Source organism: Hyperolius riggenbachi, chromosome 10 (genome assembly GCF_040937935.1).
Source record: "Hyperolius riggenbachi isolate aHypRig1 chromosome 10, aHypRig1.pri, whole genome shotgun sequence".
Taxonomy (NCBI): Eukaryota; Metazoa; Chordata; class Amphibia; order Anura; family Hyperoliidae; genus Hyperolius; species Hyperolius riggenbachi.
Window position 1 is genome coordinate 270,707,962 of NC_090655.1, and position 19,100 is coordinate 270,727,061.

Sequence of the window (19,100 nt, forward strand, 5' to 3'; positions counted from 1 at the left end):
ATTCCCACATTATGTGGAATAAAGTTGCTTGTTGGTGGCATTCTCTCCAGCATAGTGGGGAGTTGTCTGGGGAAAAATTTGCTAAACGAACTGGGGTATAATACCATTTCATGACTAATTTTTGTAAAGTTTCCTAGTATGTAATACATTTGGTATAGGTTTTTATGAAAGTGAAGGCCTCTATTAATTGTTGGTGCGTGATAGGGGAGTTGCATTCAGATGCCCAACTATGGATATATTTATTTAATAAGGGGACCTTTGGTGATATGAGTGTTTCATACCATATTTTGGTTGCCCCTTTCGACTGGGATTTGGATTGAAGTTGTATAGCTACTTGTCTAGGGAGTTGAGCTGGAGTGATGTGTTTTGTTTTTATTAAGTGGGCTATTTTAATATAGGTGAATTTTTCTGAGTCTGGAATATTGAGTTCTTTTTGTAAGTCTGCGAAGCTGCAAAGGTGTTTAGAGGAGAAGAGGTCATTAATAGAGGTGTAGCGAACGGTTCGCCGGCGAACGGTTCCAGGCGAACATTGGTGGTGGTGCACCAGGCGAACTTTTCCGGAAGTTCGATTCGCCCCATAATGCACTATGAGGGTCAACTTTGACCCTCTGCATCATAGTCAGCAGGCACATTGTAGCCATTCAGGCTACAGTAAGCCCTGGAGCCCCACCCCCCCTTATATAAGGCAGGCTCCGGCGGCCATTACACTCACTCGTGTGCCTGCTAGTGAGAGGAAAGGGACAGCTGCTGCAGACTTGTTCTTCTAGGGACAGATTAGTTAGGTTCTTGGCTGCTTAGTTTGCTCCTGGCTGATTGTTATTGCTTTATAGCACCCTAGCTTTTGTCAGAGCTCATCCTGTACTTTTTTTTTTTTTTACTGTGTGTCAAACTGACACTTTTGTTGCATGCACAGCCTTGCTAATTGACAGTGTGTGTGTGCCACTGCCAGCAGCCCAGCACATTCAGTGACCTGTGTGTGTGACAGGGAGCTGCACATTGTACTACCCAGTACTGCATATACCCAGTACCTGTTGTGTTTACTTAACCCACCTCATCACTGCATATACCTAGCTTTGTGTTGAGTGAACCCAGCTCACTGCATCCTACTACTACCTGTTGTGTTTACTTAACCCACCTCATCACTGCACATAACAACCTGTAGTGTTGAGTGAACCCAGCTCACTGCATATACCTACTACCTGTTGTGTTGAGTGAACCCAGCTCACTGCATACACCTACTACCTGTTGTGTTTACTTAAACCACCTCATCACTGCACACAACTACCTGTAGTGTTGAGTGAACCCAGCTCACTGCATACACCTACTACCTGTTGTGTTTACTTAACCCACCTCATCACTGCACACAACTACCTGTAGTGTTGAGTGAACCCAGCTCACTGCATACACCTACTACCTGTTGTGTTTACTTAACCCACCTCATCACTGCACATAACTACCTGTAGTGTTGAGTGAACCCAGCTCACTGCATATACCTACTACCTGTTGTGTTGAGTGAACCCAGCTCACTGCATACACCTACTACCTGTTGTGTTTACTTAAACCACCTCATCACTGCACACAACTACCTGTAGTGTTGAGTGAACCCAGCTCACTGCATATACCTACTACCTGTTGTGTTGAGTGAACCCAGCTCACTGCATACACCTACTACCTGTTGTGTTTACTTAACCCACCTCATCACTGCATATACCTAGCTTTGTGTTGAGTGAACCCAGCTCACTGCATCCTACTACTACCTGTTGTGTTTACTTAACCCACCTCATCACTGCATATACCTAGCTTTGTGTTGAGTGAACCCAGCTCACTGCATACACCTACTACCTGTTGTGTTTACTTAACCCACCTCATCACTGCACACAACAACCTGTAGTGTTGAGTGAACCCAGCTCACTGCATACACCTACTACCTGTTGTGTTTACTTAACCCACCTCATCACTGCACATAACTACCTGTAGTGTTGAGTGAACCCAGCTCACTGCATATACCTACTACCTGTTGTGTTGAGTGAACCCAGCTCACTGCATATACCTTCTACCTGTTGTGTTTACTTAACCCACCTCATCACTGCACAAGTGCACATAACTACCTGTTGTGTTGAGTGAACCCAGCTCACTGCATCCTACTACCTGTTGTGTTGAGTGAACCCACCTCACTGCATCCTAGTACCTTTAATGCTTAGTGAACCCAGCTCACTGCATCCTACTACCTGTTGTGTTGAGTGAACCCAGCTCACTGCATATACCTACTACCTGTTGAGTTGAGTGAACCCACCTCACCGCATCCTAGTACCTTTACTGTTCAGTGAACCCAGCTCACTGCATCCTACTACCTGTTGTGTTGAGTGAACCCACCTCACTGCATCCTAGTACCTTTACTGTTTAGTGAACCCAGCTCACTGCATATACCTAGCATCCCCCCGAGGTGGACAAAATGGACAAACCAGGTAGAGGAAGAGGTAGAGGCAGACCCAGAGGAAGGCCACCAGGCACCGTCAGGTCTGTGCGAGGTGGTGTTGCTGTGATTTCGTGCGGACCTGGCCCAAAATACAGTGCTCAGAAGAAGGCACGTGCCATCACTTCCCAAAATCGTAAGGAGGTGTCTGAGGAAAGTGTAGCTGGCCAGGAGGATTATGATGACGATTATACAGATACCACATATGTTCCCGGTAGAGGAGATGACCAGGGGGACAGTTTAGAGGAGGAGTCAGAGAGGACTAGGAGGAGACGACTCCATGATAGAAGCAGAGGGAGCTCGTCCTCAGAAACAGCTGGGGGCAGTGTTCGGCGCCATATATCGCCAGCTATGGCCAGACAGCCAACATGCCCTTCAACGTCAGCTGCTGATGCCACCGTAGCGCCATCACCCCAGGGGGGCTCAGCGGTTTCGAAATTTTTTCACGTGTGTGTCTCAGATCGGAGCAAAGCCATCTGTTGTCTCTGCCAGCAAAAATTGAGCCGTGGAAAGGCCAACTGTCACGTAGGGACAAGTGCTTTACGAAGGCACCTGGAGAGAAGGCACAAACAGCTATGGCAAGAATACCTGAGGAAAAGCAGCACCCCTCAAAAGACAAGCCACCCTCCTTCTCCTCTTCCTCCTTCAGGTGCATCGTCTTCATCCACTTTCTCCCTTGCACCTTCACAGCCACCCTCCTCCACACCGCCTCTTCCCTTCAGCGGTTCCTTCTCCTCTGCCCACAGCAGTACCCACTACCCAGCTGTCCGTGAAGGAAGTATTTGAGCGGAAGAAGCAAATGTCTGCCAGTCACCCTCTTGCCCGGCGTCTGACAGCTAGCGTGGCGGAACTATTAGCTCGCTAGCTATTACCACGTCACGACAGTGTTTAGGACCTGACCTTTATCAAAATGAATGAGGAATGGATCACGGAGGGCTACTGCACGAACGAAGACTAAGTCAGTCCCCACACACAGCATCTCTGCCTGCAGGCCGCTTGACTGCCTTCTCCGCCACCACCAACAGGGTCCAGGACTCTAGGCGGATTCCTGAATTTTTAAGGCCGCTGCTAGCAGCGGCCGCTATACTAATTTTTCTGGTGCGTGTACATGTGCCCACCCCCTTCATGATCATTACCTTGCCGCGGTGAAGGGGCTTGCGCATCACAATGAAGCAATGACCGCCGGCTATTTGAGTGTCTCGGGTGGGGGTGGCACACAAAAGATAATAAGGTCGTTGCTTCATTGTGGTCAGACCAAATTTGATCAGCTGGACAGTCACTGTTCTGTCATTCAGCTACATCAGCCGGGCGAGCATATGGGCTGAAAAGCCACCATCACCTGCACTCTCGTCATGGTGCGCACCAGTCCAGCACGGCCGTCACTACACAAACGGCTGTTTGCAGTCACTGCATACCTTTCACTGCATCTGTGACTGCGCATTATACCTGGCAGTCAGTGCATAACTTGCACTTGAATGCATACACTTTTAAACAATTTAAAAATACAACCATCTAAACTTTCAAACAATTTAAAAATACAACCATCTAAACTTTCAAACAATTTAAAAATATAACCATCTATCATTTTCAAACAATGTAAAAAAAGGGCAAAAAAACGTGCCCTCCGTCAAACATTCTTGGCAAATGCTTTCAACTTGGTTTGTCTTCCGCTGGCTCAAGGGTCCATCTGACCACAGATGCCTGGTCTGCAAAGCACGGTCAGGACAGCTACAGCATGGGTCTCAGCAGGCTCCCACTTTGGGCCGCAATCCAACCTTCATTCCCCGCGGTGACAATGGCAGACTTGCCCTCCATAACGGATTCCCATTAAAGGATTTAAAGTTAATTCATTTCAATTAGGGCCGCAAAAGGTCCTCCTGAGTCCTGTATTGTTATTTTTGGTCACTACCTCGGGGTGGGCGTGCATGCCTGCCTGCCTCCCTCCTTGCCTGGATGTGTGGTGGTAGGCGTTGATCAGGCTCTAACTCCGGAACGCAATACAAGAGGGAGCTCGTCCTCAGAAACAGCTGGGGGCAGTGTCCGGCGCCGTGTATCGCCCGCTATGGCCAGACAGCCAACATGCCCTTCAACGTCAGCTGCTGATGCCACCGTAGTGCCATCAGCCCAGGGGAGCTCAGTAGTCTGGAATTTTTTTCACATGTGTGTCTCAGATCGGAGCAAAGCCAATTTTTGCTGGCTGTCTCTGCCAGCAAAAATTGAGCCGTGGAAAGGCCAACTGTCACGTAGAGACAAGTGCCTTACGAAGGCACCTGGAGAGAAGGCACAAACAGCTATGGCAAGAACACCTGAGGAAAAGCAGCACCCCTCAAAAGACAAGCCGCGGAGAACAACCGCGGCAGTTGTCACAGGGGGCTTCTGCTGCTCCACGTTCCCATGGTATTGTTCGTGGCTGGGGGGAGGAAGAATGGCTACACTTTTAAACAATTTAAAAAAAACAACCATCTAAACTTTCAAACAATTTAAAAATACAACTATCTAAACTTTCAAACAATTTAAAAATACAACCATCTAAACTTTCAAACAATTTAAAAATACAACCATCTATCATTTTCAAAAAATTTAAAAAAAGGGCAAAAAAACTTGCCCTCCGTAAAACATTCTTGGCAAATGCTTTCAACTTGGTTTGTCTTCCGCTGGCTCAAGGGTCCATCTGACCACAGATGCCTGGTCTGCAAAGCACGGTCAGGGCAGCTACAGCATGGGTCTCAGCAGGCTCCCACTTCGGGCCGGAATCCAACCTTCATTCCCCGCGGTGACAATGGCAGACTTGCCCTCCATAACGGATTCTCGTTAAAGGATTTAAAGTTAATTCATTTCAAATACACAGCAGGGCCTCGAAAGTCCGCCTCCTGTATTGTTATTTTTGGTCACTACCTCGGGGCGGGCGTGCATGCCTGCCTGCTGCCCTCCTTGGATGTGTAGTGGTAGCCGTTTCTCTGGCTCCACACTGGATTCCATCCCTCATTCCCCGGCCATTACCCGGGGTCACAAATGGCAGACTTTTTTTTATTATTATTATTATTTTTTATTTATATGGCGCCAACATCTTCCATAGCGCTGTACATAGTACAAACAAATAATGGGGAACAAATATACATAAGAAACACTGTACAGTCATGACATTGAATAGAGTAAATACAGATACATACCTAGTTGATATGTAGTTGGTACATATACATATGTTAAAATTACAGCAGTATGAGAAACACTAGGAGGAGGTCCCTGCCCTTGCGAGCTTACAATCTAGAGGGTAGAGGGGAGGAAACAAAGGGGAAGGAAACACCAGGATTAGTGGGTGAGCCAGTGTGCCTTCAGTGCTGCCTATAGCAAATTATAGGCTTGTCTGAACAGGTGTGTTTTCAGAGTACGCTTGAAGGTTTCCAGACTCGTGGCATGACGAACCGGCTGAGGGAGAGAGTTCCAAAAGAGAGGGACCGCCCGTGAGAAGTCTTGGATGCGAGAGTGAGAGGAGGTGACTAGGCTGGAGGACAAAAGGGTCTCCTGTGAGGAACGGAGGGTCCGAGCGGGGAGGTATCTGGAGATTAAAGAGGAAATGTATGGAGGCGATAGCTTGTGTAGAGCTTTGTATGCAAGTGTGAGAAGTTTAAACTGGATCCTTTGGGCAACTGGTAACCAATGGAGGGATTGGCAGAGAGGGGCTGCCTCAGAGGATCTAGAAGAGAGGTGGATGAGACGGGCCGCAGAGTTTAGTACGGATTGGAGAGGTGCCAGTCTGCTTTTTGGTAGACCACAGAGTAGGGTGTTGCAGTAGTCAAGATGGGAGATGATTAGTGCATGCACAAGCATTTTAGTTGCTTCTTGTGAAAGGAAGGGACGGATTCTGGAAATGTTTTTGAGATGGAAGTAGCAGGAGGTAGTTAAAGTGTTAATATGTGGTTTAAAGGAGAGCTCAGAGTCCAGAGTTACCCCTAGGCAACGAGCTTTGGGGGTTGATGCTATTGGGGTGTTCTCTACATTGATTGTGACAATGGGAGGTGGAACAGAGAGCGAAGGTGGAAATATTACAATCTCCGTTTTGCTCATATTGAGTTTAAGGAAGCGGGATGACATAAATGTAGATACAGCGGATAGACATTTGGGGACTTTTGATAGTAGTGTGGAGAGGTCTGGGGCAGAACAATAAATTTGGGTGTCATCAGCATAGAGGTGGTATTGAAACCCAAAAGAGCTTATTATCTGTCCCAGGCCATGGGTGTAAATGGAAAAGAGGAGGGGTCCGAGGACGGACCCTTGTGGTACTCCCACAGACAGTGAGCGTGGAGAGGAGTTGGTATTGGCATAGGAGACCATGAAAGAACGTCCAGACAGGTAAGAGTTGAGCCAGGAGTGTGCTAAGCCCTTGATTCCCAGTGTTGAGAGGGTCTGGAGAAGCAGGGTATGATCAACAGTGTCGAAGGCAGAGGACAGATCAAGGAGTATTAGTACCGAAAATCTGCCTTTGGCTTTAGCAACTAGGAGGTCATTGGCAACCTTAGTGAGAACGGTTTCCGTAGAGTGTTGAGGGCGGAAGCCAGACTGGAAGGGGTCCAACAGGGAATTAGCAGAGAGAAAGTTAGACAACTCTGAGTAAATGTGGCGTTCCAGCAGTTTGGAGGCAAAGGGAAGGAGAGAGACTGGGCGGTAATTAGAAAGGGCAGTAGAGTCTAAAGAGGGTTTTTTGATTAGTGGCGTTATGATAGCTTGTTTAAATGAAGAAGGGAAAATGCCAGTTGAGATGGAAAGGTTAAACAGTGTTGTTAAAGCAGGAATGAGGGGGGAGGAGAGCTGGGGGATAAGATGAGCGGGAATAGGGTCTGAGGCGCATGTAGTAAGATGAGCTTTAGAGATTAGTGAAGAAAGATGCTGTTCAGTTAAGGCAGAGAAGGTTGTTAGCAGGGAGGGGGTTTGAGTGGGTGAGTGGTTATGTGGGGAGGGATAGTTAATAGTAGGGGAGCTGCCAGGGAAAAAGAGAGGAAAAACGAAGAGGTGATTGGACCGATGAAGAGGGTTGCTTTTGAAAGCTGTTCTGTAGCGTTTCAATTTTGCTCACAAAATATGCTGCAAAGTCCTCTGCAGACAAGCTTGTGGTTGTAGGGGGAGGCGGGGGTGGAGAAGAGAATTGAAGGTGTTAAAAAGTTGTTTAGGGTTATGGGATTGTGAAGAAATAAGTATAGAGAAGTATGACTGCTTTGCAAGTGAGAGAGCGTCCCTGAGCTATAGCAGCGTGTTTTTATAGTGGGCAAAGTCATCTGCGTTGGAGCTTTTCCTCCACTGCCGTTCTGCTGTCCTGGACTGTCTTTTCAGTTGTTTGATGGGTTCAGTCAGCCAGGGCTGTCTGTTGATGCGGCGGGGCTGAAGTTGGTGAGAGGGGCGGCTGTGTTCATGTTAGCAGAGACTGTGGTGGAGTAGTAGATGGATGCTGACTCGGGGTCGGTGTAGGATGACAGGGAGCCCAGGGGTTTTAGAGAATCAGCTAGGGAGCAGAGGTCGAGGTTGCGATAATTCCTGCATAAGCGTGATGGCTGCACTACAGTAGCTGGAGGAGGCAGGGAGGGGCTGATTGTAAACGTTATGAGATTGTGATCTGAAAGGGGGAATAAAGAGTTATTGATGATATTATCGCAAACTGCGCCCACTGCCTCTAATTACACACTGTGTTACAATGTAAGAGTATTCGCTATCTATCAAGTCCACTTTAGAGTCTATTGTAGTATTACTGAAACAGCGCTCCTCTTCTTATATTATGCCACCTGTAAATCAAACGAAAAACTACACATCGTGTATTACTGATAAAAAGGACATCATCTTAAAACACCCATAAAGTGCAAAAAGTGCTCTGTCAGTGCTCCACTGCAAGTGTCAATATTCCACGAGATCCCCTTAAGAAATGCGCGCTCACCAAATGCAGGCCACTTCAAATCCAGGTGGGTCTAAAGCTTAGGTTTAACGGCCCACGACTCAGCAGTAGGTAAGATCCAAAGGTTTTATTCCATTACCTCATAAAAAACAGTAAAAACGGACATAGCATAAAATCTTTTGACATAAAATCAATAGCCCTGCGCTCAATGCGCACTCACGTCATCCAAGATTGTCAAGCGCCTATCGGGTCCAATACCCAGCGGTGTTTTTCCTATTGCAGCTGCCGGCGTCCCGTATCCGCTACAATTCCTCCGCTGTAAGTCCAACCTTCCTCCGAGCGGTGTGTTCCTTACTCTCTGTGACGTCAGACGCTCCTGGCTCCGCCTTACGCGTTTCGTCCCTGCGGACTCATCAGAGGCTGTGAGATTTTATGCTATGTCCGTTTTTACTGTTTTTTATGAGGTAATGGAATAAAACCTTTGGATCTTACCTACTGCTGAGTCGTGGGCCGTTAAACCTAAGCTTTAGACCCACCTGGATTTGAGGTGGCCTGCATTTGGTGAGCGCGCATTTCTTAAGGGGATCTCGTGGAATATTGACACTTGCAGTGGAGCACTGACAGAGCACTTTTTGCACTTTATGGGTGTTTTAAGATGATGTCCTTTTTATCAGTAATACACGATGTGTAGTTTTTCGTTTGATTTACAGGTGGCACAATATAAGAAGAGGAGCGCTGTCTCAGTAATACTACAATAAAGAGTTATTAAATGTGGAAACTGGACAGAGCCGGGTAAAAACTAGGTCCAAAGTGTGGCCATCTTTGTGGGTGGAGGTTGAGGACCATTGGGAGAGGTCATAGGATGAGGTGAGTGAGAGGAATTTTGTGGTAGTGGAACAGTTAGTGTCTATGGGGATGTTAAAGTCCCCAATGATGATGGAAGGAATGTCAGTGGATAGAAAGTGGAGAAGCCATGTTGAAAAGTGGTCAATGAAGGTGGAGGCTGGTCCAGGAGGACGGTAGATGACAGCAACCTGGAAATGGTGAGGGGAGTAGATGCGGACAGCATGAGCCTCAAAGGAAGAGAAAGCCAGAGAAGGTGCAGGTGCAAGCGGTGTAAAGGAGCAGTGTTCGGAAAGAAGAATTCCCACCCCACCCCAATGTTTGTCACCCGATCTAGGTGTGTGGCTAAACTTGAGGCCACCGTATGAAAGGGCAGCTGGAGACACAGTATCAGATGGGGTTAGCCATGTTTCAGTGAGCCCCAGGAAGGTGAAAGCATTAGTGATGAACAGATCATGGACGTGGGCTAGTTTGTTGACTACAGAGCGTGCATTCCAGAGAGCCCCAGATATGGGAGGGGGAGAGCTGGGAAGGCAAGGAATGGTGATCAGGTTACATCGGTTAATGTGTGCGGAGGAGTGAGGATGGTCAGTGCGGGATGTGGTATTTACCAGAGTGCAGTGCCGTCTGGGAGAGGGTCCTGGATTGGGTGATATGTCCCCAGCAGCAAGTAAGAGTAGTAGGCAGAGATGAGAGAGGTGAGGATGTGATTTGTATGTGACAGAGGGCTGTTTGAGAGATGTTGAGGAAGGTATGTGTGATTTGAGAAATAAGAATAGTTCATGAGTAGAGAGGAGAGAGGATGGTAGGAGAGAGGGAGCAATGTAGATGTTATTGCTGGCAGCGGGAGGGGTGAGTGATGTAGGTATTTTAAGTAGTGGGGCTGACAGAATAATGGCTGTAAAAATGATATTAAACATTTTGCAAGTTGGTGTGTGTATAATTAGGGAAAATAAGTGTCAGAGTTAAAGAGTGCAGGGTAGTTTGTGTGATATTATCAGGTGTATGTTGATGGTTGAAATCAGGGTAGTTCAGGGATTGATAAACATGAGCTGATGGTGGAAGTCAGGGAAACCAAAGAGAAAAGATCATACCAGTGTTAGATCAGCAGATGAGCAGCCATGGAGAGTTTTGTGTTTGTTCTCATCTGGTCTCTTCTGGTTTAATTCTGGGCTAATTCGGGGTGTCTTATACACCCTTAAAGATATGCCCTTTAAGCATATGCCCTGCTGACCAAAAGGTCTGCTGACCTTTGAGATCTACTAATATAGGCCCTAACTGAGTTTGGAGTTAATAGGCAGACTGCTAACAGGTGAGGATTGGCTGGCCGCCTCCATATGATTCTCGTGAAAGGAATGTGGTGTCATCTTTGCCCGCCATAACTGGTTCTCGTTAAAGGATTTAAAGTACATTCATTTCAAATACACAGCAGGGCCTCGAAAGTCCTCCTCCTGTATTGTTATTTTTGGTCACTACCTCAGGGTGGGCGTGCATGCCTGCCTGCTGCCCTCCTTGGATGTGTAGTGGTAGCCGTTTCTCAGGCTCCACACCGGATTCCATCCCTCATTCCCCGGCCATTACCCGGGGTCACAAATGGCAGACTTGCCCGCCTCCATATGATTCTCGTGAAAGGAATGTGGTGTCATCTTTGCCCGCCATAACTGGTTCTCGTTAAAGGATTTAAAGTACATTCATTTCAAATACACAGCAGGGTCTCGAAAGTCCTCCTCCTGTATTGTTATTTTTGGTCACTACCTCGGGGCGGGCGGGCGTGCATGCCTGCCCGCTGCCCTCCTTGGATGTGTAGTGGTAGCCGTTGCTCAGGCTCCACACCGGATTCAAACCCCTCATTCCCCGGCCATTACCCGGGGTCACAATGGCAGACTTGCCCGCCTCCACAGGATTCTCATTGTAGCGGTACTGAACAAGTACACAGCAAGTAGAAAATGTAATTTAAAAACAAAACGTAAGCTTTTTAACAATGCCATGGAAAGTTGAGAAGGAAGTCACACATTACCTGACATCACTGAGTGAGGAAGAGCAATCTCGCCATGTTGCGCAGTAGTCCAGCATGGCCGTCACTACACAAACAGCTGTTTGCGGTGCGTTACACAGTGAGTTTGGTGTGTCAGTGTGAAGCAGACCTCTAATTACACTCCCTGATTGATGTATACACATGCAAGATGTTTGAAAGCACGTTCGCGAACCAAAAATCGGAGGTTCGCGACATCTCTAGTCATTAATAAATTTAATTCCTGCTGCTATCCATTTTGACAAATTCAGATCTGCAATCATTAGGGATAGTACTTTGATGCTAATCTTAATTGTTATAAATTTGGTATCCTGCGGTATTTTTTAAAAATTTCCCATGCTAAAATGGAACTTTGGATTGTTGGACAGGATTGTTTAGGAATTTTGTATCCTAATAGTGTAGCCGGTATTGCCCATTCTAGAGGTGTATTGCTTACATGTTTTAACATTCTGTGCTTTCAAATGAGCTTAGATGTTGTGGCAGTCAGGGGACACAGGGGAGAGATCAAATTATAACTTCAGATTAGACAAAGATGAGGGGGAATTAGACAGGCTCTCTAACTACATACATGGTACATATCTCTGTTTTCCTTCTGTCCTGTGCAAGAGTTCAGCTCCACTTTAAAGCATCTGAATGATATTTATTTATATTTGCTGAAAAATCTATGTATCTCTTTTGAATGTTGAATGTACATATGGTGGTGTGCTCTAACATATTGGCAGTATACGGGAACAAAGTCTGAAGAAGGTTTATTAGCAGAAAGATTACTTTTTTCTTTTAAGCCAATAAATGGTATCATCCTGATTCAAAACTCTCTGCTTTCACTGATGGCTAAGATGGTACAATGCTCTACTGCTACAGGAAAGCAGAAGGATGCCAAACCATACACACTAGCATAGAGGTAGTAACAGCTCAGGTGACAGTGACAGTTTAGCAATGAAAGTAAAGCAAACAGCATTTTTATTACTCCAGTTCTCATAGATGGTAGGAGCTGAAGGACAGAAAATGAGTCAGGAAAGAGTTGACTGAGACCACTGCTGGCTAGGAAGAAAAAAACCCTAAAGCCATAAATTTACGAAGACTAGAGATAAGAAAGTGTAATTTAGAGCTGCTGGGGTCAGTGTCACAGCTGTAAAGGAGAAAGTGAAGAAATTAGCAGAGCTCACTGATGTTTGTGAATGCCTGCATTAAAACTCAGCGGAACTTAGTTCTATCTGCTTTGTAATGTAAATCCCTGGTATTTCTCACATCAACTTGTATGATCATGATACAAAGGAATGGATCATCAGGTGAGGTGACAGCAGATGTTGATTGTCATAACACACCAGGAATTGTGAGAGAGAGACTTGCTGGAATTGGGGAACTCTGGAATTCAGCTATTAGTGCAGAGCAGGGCGCTGATTGCTCTTCGGGACAAGAAGAGGTGATTAACTTTGACATTGTAACGATCGGTGTAACACAGAGAGGGTCTGATTACCGGTGATCTGCAGTATCACCGAGAATGCAGATATATACCAGATTATTGATGATCTGCAGTATCACCGATAATAAGATATATCGCTAACCTCTGGACACCTGAGTAGAGAGAGTGTTTGGTGCAACAGTAATACTTTGAGGACTGATCCTGAGACGCAGATGCACAGCAGTAAAGCGTACTGCACGAATGCACTTTCCTTCCGTTAGCCTAGACTCTCCCGAGGGAGGAGTCAGGCTGAGCGTAGGAAGGATAGAACGTGAGTGACACCAAAGAGGGAGTGTCACTAACAGGTTTGGGAACTGCCTCTGTCAGAGCAGACAGTTCTCGAGGTCGGGCAATCCAGGTCGTTAACACACAGACAGATCAGGTACTAAATCAGGAGACAGATGCAGAGTAAATAGACAAGCAGGGTTTGGCAACAGGGTATCAGAATAACGGGGTACAGAATCAGGAGGCAGATGCAGAGTCTAAGGACGAGCCGGGGTTCGGCAACAGAGTATCAGAATAGCAAGGTACAGAATCAGCGTTTAGAAGAATAGTCAGGCAAGCAGGAAGTCATAACAGATAATCACAATTCCTAGTCTAAGGTGTGAGATCCTTAGCCGTCAACACCTAGGAAACTGTCTAAATAAATACTGATAATGTCACAGAACTGACAAGATCTGAGGGCTACCACGTAGTGATCGCAACGCCAGACACCAGAGGAATGACCAGCAACCAGTATATATACTCTGCGCTCTCCAGCGCCTCCCCTAAGTGCTGGACCAATAAGAAGTGGTGAAAGTGTCAGCTGACCAGCCAGGTCAGCTGACTCTCTTCTGGCTGCCATATAAGCTCTGCCTCTCAGCGCGCGCGCGCGCGTCACTCTAAACCTGTGTGGACTATGAGTCCAAGCCATACCAGACATGTTTTGCAATGCATGCGCTGAACTGGACGCGGGATCCGCCGCACTGCAAGCGGCGGCTTCCCCGCGTTCACCCACAGTGTTAGCAGCATTATCATGCGCGCAATCTGCCGCGTCCAACGCGGACTCCACCGCTCTGCCCACGCGGCATGCAGCGGTTTCTCTGCGTTGCGCCGCCATGTTGGACGCGGAAACAGCCGCCTCACTCTGAGAACTTGCGACGGCTTTTCCGCATTTCCTCACAGTACCCCCCCCCCGGGGAGTGGACTCCGGACAACTCCTACCAGGCTACTCAGGATGCAGTGCGTGGAACTCCTTTCTTAATTTGTCAGCATGCATGCGACACTCAGGTACCCATGTTCTCTCCTCAATGCCGTACCCTTTCCAGTGCACCAGATACTGCACTGAGTTCTGTACTAACGTGAGTCTAAAATCTTTTCTACTTCGCACTCAGGTTGGTCATCAACTATCACAGGAGGAGGAGGAGTGGGACCCACATGGACTGCTGTTTTAAGAAGGGACACGTGAAAAGATCTTACGCCACGCATGCTGGCAGGAAGATCAATGGCATAAGTGACATTGTTGATCTTCTTAGTCACCGGAAACGGACCCACAAACCTGGGACCCAACATGGCTGAAGGTTGTTTCAGGGTCAAGTGACGTGTGGACACCCAGACCAAGTCACCTGGTTGAAACCTCCACTCCAAGGAACGTTTCTTGTCAGCTTGAATTTTTTGACTTTGAAATGCCTTCTCCAAGTTGTCTTTCACGATCCCTCAAATGTTTTTAAATGACCTTTGCCAGGCCTCCAGAACTGGAAACGGAGTGGAGGCCACTGCCAATGGGGAGAAACTCTGCGAAAGGCAGGAACCTGACCCAATCATTTTGCGCCTCTGAAACGTAGCACCTCAAAAACTGTTCTGATTGATTCTCTCAGTCTGCCCATTTGTCTGTGGGTGGTAGCCCAACGAAAATGACAGTTCCATGCCCATTTGGTGACAAAATGCCCTCCAAAATCTGGAAACAAATTGGACTCCCCTATCTGACACTATGTTTTCCGGAATGCCATGCAGACGGAAAACGTGGATGATGAACAAGTCGGCCAACTCCTGGGCCGAGGGGAGTCCTTTCAAGGGCACGAAATGGGCCATTTTGCTAAAGCGGTCGACTACCACCCAAATGACCGACATGCCCTCAGACCTGGGGAGCTCACCCACAAAATCCATGGACAAGTGGGTCCACGGTTCACTCGGGGTGGGCAAAGGCTGCAACATTCCCACAGGTGGCTTACTTTTCGCACACACTGCACATTCCCTAACATATTCCTTGCAGTCCGTTGCCAACGAAGGCCACCAAGCACACCTGGCAACCAGATCCTGTGTTCTGGAAGCCCCAGGATGTCCAGCATTCTTGTGTGCGTGGAACATCTGCAAAATCCGGAGACGGAATGGCAGAGGTATAAACATAACCCCTTCAGGCTTTCCCTCAGGGACATCCTGCTGAAAGGGACTTAAGATCTCTGTCCAGTCTTCCCAAGTCTCCGTTACCGCTAACACCAGTTTTTGTGGGACAATCGACTCTGGGACAGGGGGCTGTGCTGTCTCCGGCTCAAAGCATCTGGACAGGGCATCTGCCTTAATGTTTTTGCTACCCGGAGTGTATGTAATTATAAATCTGAACCTCGAGAAGAATAATGACCATCGAGCCTGACGGGGACTCAATCTTTTAGCCCCCCCGATGTATTCCAAATTTTTGTGATCAGTGTAAACTGTAATCGTATGTTCCGCTCCTTCTAACCAATGACGCCATTCTTCAAAGGCCAATTTAATGGCCAGGAGCTCTCTGTTGCCTATATCGTAGTTTCTCTCTGCCGGAGAGAACCTACGAGAAAAATAGGCACATGGGTGTAATCTACCCTGCAACCCTGACCGCTGAGACAGCACAGCCCCTACCCCGACCTCCGAGGCGTCTACCTCAACAATAAAAGGATAGGAGGTGTCAACGTGTCTCAGGATGGGTGCCGAACAAAACAAATCCTTCAAAGTGGAGAATGCATGCAGAGCTTCAGGAGACCAGTGGGTGGTATCTGCTCCTTTTTTAGTAAGACAGGTGAGGGGTGCAATGACGGTGGAGTACCCCTTTATGAACCTTCTATAGTAATTAGCAAAGCCTAAGAATCTCTGAAGAGATTTTAACCCGACCGGTTGAGGCCATTCCAGAACAGCAGAGACTTTGGCAGGGTCCATAGACAGGCCCGAGGTGAAAATTATGTACCCCAAAAAGGTGACAGATGTCACCTCGAAGATGCATTTCTCCAATTTAGCATAAAGCATGTTTTGTCTCAATTTATTCAATACAAATTTGACGTGTGTTCTATGCTCAGAGAGGTTGTTAGAGTAGATAAGTATATTATCAAGGTAAACCAGAACAAATTTACCTAACACCTCCCTGAATACCTCATTAATTAATTCTTGGAAAACGGCAGGGGCGTTACACAACCCGAAGGGCATCACCAGGTACTCGTAATGCCCGTCGGGTGTGTTAAAGGCCGTTTTCCATTCATCGCCCCTTCGGATCCGCACCAGGTTGTATGCACCCCTTAAATCTAATTTCGAGAAAATTTTAGCATCAGTAACCTGTGTGAATAAATCGTCTATCAGAGGCAGCGGATAGCGATTCTTCACTGTGATCTTATTCAAACCCCGATAATCAATGCATGGCCGAAGACCTCCGTCTTTTTTCTTAACAAAAAAGAAACCTGCTCCAGCAGGCGACCGGGAAGGGCGAATAAAACCCTTGGCTAGGTTTTCACGGATGTACTCCTGCATAGCCACTTTTTCTGGCCCAGACAAATTGTAGAGATGACCTCTAGGGGGCATACAACCAGATCGGAGATCGATAGGGCAATCGAAAGGGCGATGTGGAGGCAATTTATCAGCAGCTTTGGGACAGAACACGTCAGAAAACTCATAATATTGTTCTGGTACCCCCTCCACATGAATCCTGGTCTGGCCTAGAGTCACCTTTACTAAACAATGGTGAAAACAATAATCTGACCAGTTAGTTAGCTGACCAGTGGCCCAATTTATCTGTGGTGAGTGCAAATGTAACCACGGCATGCCCAGGATGATTGTGGAGGTTGTCATATGCAACATAAAAAATGGTAACTTCTCCCCATGCAGCACCCCTATAGTGACCTCCACCTCTGGTGTCTGCGACAGAGGACAGTTCCGTTGCAGGGGAGAATCGTCCACTGCCGTAACCTGGATGGGCGGTTTTACCGGGGTGAGAGGAATACCCAATTTCCTAGCAAATTCGTAATCCATGAAATTAGCCGCTGAGCCTGAATCAACAAAGGCCTCAGTGGCTTCAGATTTGTTCTCCCATGTAATCGTACAAGGGAGAAGCAACCTTTTATCCTCTAGGGGTGAGAATTGTATGCCTAGGGTGTCACCCCCAACTACTCCTAGGCAAAATCGTTTCCCGACTTGTTGGGACAATTTCGTACTCTATGACCCCCCTCAGCACAATACAAACACAATTGCTCAGATATTCTGCGTCTCCGCTCTACTTGGGACAGTTTGGACCGACCAATCTGCATTGGTTCGGGTGGAGGTAAAACAGGAGGAGGTGGAGTCACAGGAGGTGCTGCGTAGGACACCAATTTTACTTGGTTTCTACCCCGGGTTTGTCTCTGGAATCGTAAACTGCGATCGATCCTGATAGCTGATGAAATGGCTTCATCAAGTGTTCTGGGCTCAGGCTGACTCAACATAAGATCAGAGACCTCATCTGACAATCCTGATAAGAAACAGTCTAACAGGGCATAAGTGTCCCACCTGGCTGTCACTGACCACCTCCTAAATTCAGCGGCATAATCCTCGACCGGACCCTTGCCTTGACGCAACAACTTGAGCTTCCGCTCCGAAGTCGAGGCAATGTCTGGGTCGTCGTAAATTACTGCCATAGCTTTAAAGAATTCATCGACTGATGTCAGGGCTAAGTCTCCTTCAGGTAAACTGTACGCCCAGGTCTGAGAGTCGCCCGATAGCAAGGTCTTAATAAATGTGACCCTTTGGGCCACAGTGCCTGAAGATTGGGGTCTCAACTCAAAGTAGGATAACACTCTACTCCTAAAGTTTCGAAAATCAGATCTGTGGCCAGAAAATCTTTCAGGTACAGGCATACGTATGTCTGAGCTAGGAGGGGATCGCACCTCATCCACGGCCGCCTGGAGGGCCCGTAAAGACCCCGACAATGAATCAATCAGTGTCTGGTGACCACCCAGCACTCGATTGATGTCGTCCACCGAAGAGGCAAGTGCCCCCAGACGGTCAGTGCGTGCGTCCATTTGTTTTTTGGTCTGGCATTCTGTAACGATCGGTGTAACACAGAGAGGGTCTGATTACCGGTGATCTGCAGTATCACCGAGAATGCAGATATATACCAGATTATTGATGATCTGCAGTATCACCGATAATCAGATATATCGCTAACCTCTGGACACCTGAGTAGAGAAAGTGTTTGGTGCAACAGTAATACTTTGAGGACTGATCCTGAGACGCAGATGCACAGCAGTAAAGCGTACTGCACAAATGCACTTTCCTTCCGTTAGCCTAGACTCTCCCGAGGGAAGAGTCAGGCTGAGCGTAGGAAGGATAGAACGTGAGTGACACCAAAGAGGGAGTGTCACTAACAGGTTTGGGAACTGCCTCTGTCAGAGCAGACAGTTCTCGAGGTCGGGCAATCCAGGTCGTTAACACACAGACAGATCAGGTACTAAATCAGGAGACAGATGCAGAGTAAATAGACAAGCAGGGTTTGGCAACAGGGTATCAGAATAACAAGGTACAGAATCAGGAGGCAGATGCAGAGTCTAAGGACAAGCCGGGGTTCAGCAACAGAGTATCAGAATAGCAAGGTACAGAATCAGAGTTCAGAAGAATAGTCAGGCAAGCAGGAAGTCATAACAGATAATCACAATTCCTAGTCTAAGGTGTGAGATTATCATGCGCGCAATCTGCCGCGTCCAACGCGGACTCCACCGCTCTGTCCACGCGGCATGCGGCGGTTTCTCCGCGTTGCACCGCCATGTTGGACGCGGAAACAGCCGCCTCACTCTGAGAAATTGCGACGGCTTTTCCGCGTTTCCTCACAGACATATGACCTCTTCTCTCTCCAAGTCATGCCGCCCTTCTTATCTTATCTGATTTTTTCGCCCTAGGCCATGGCCTTTGTGGCCTTCCCAGAAATCCGGCCCTGAGTGCTGGCCTGTGTCCGCAGTTCGTATCACAGTCAGGGCATTATCTGCATGGAGTATGTATGTCATTCCTGTGTCTGTGTGGGTTTCCTCCAGGCACTCAGCTTTCCTCCCACATCCCCAAAACATACATATACAGCAAGTTAATTGGCTTCCCCCTAAAGTGGCCCTAGACTACGATACATACACTACATGATACATACATAGACATATAACTATGGTAGGGATTAGAT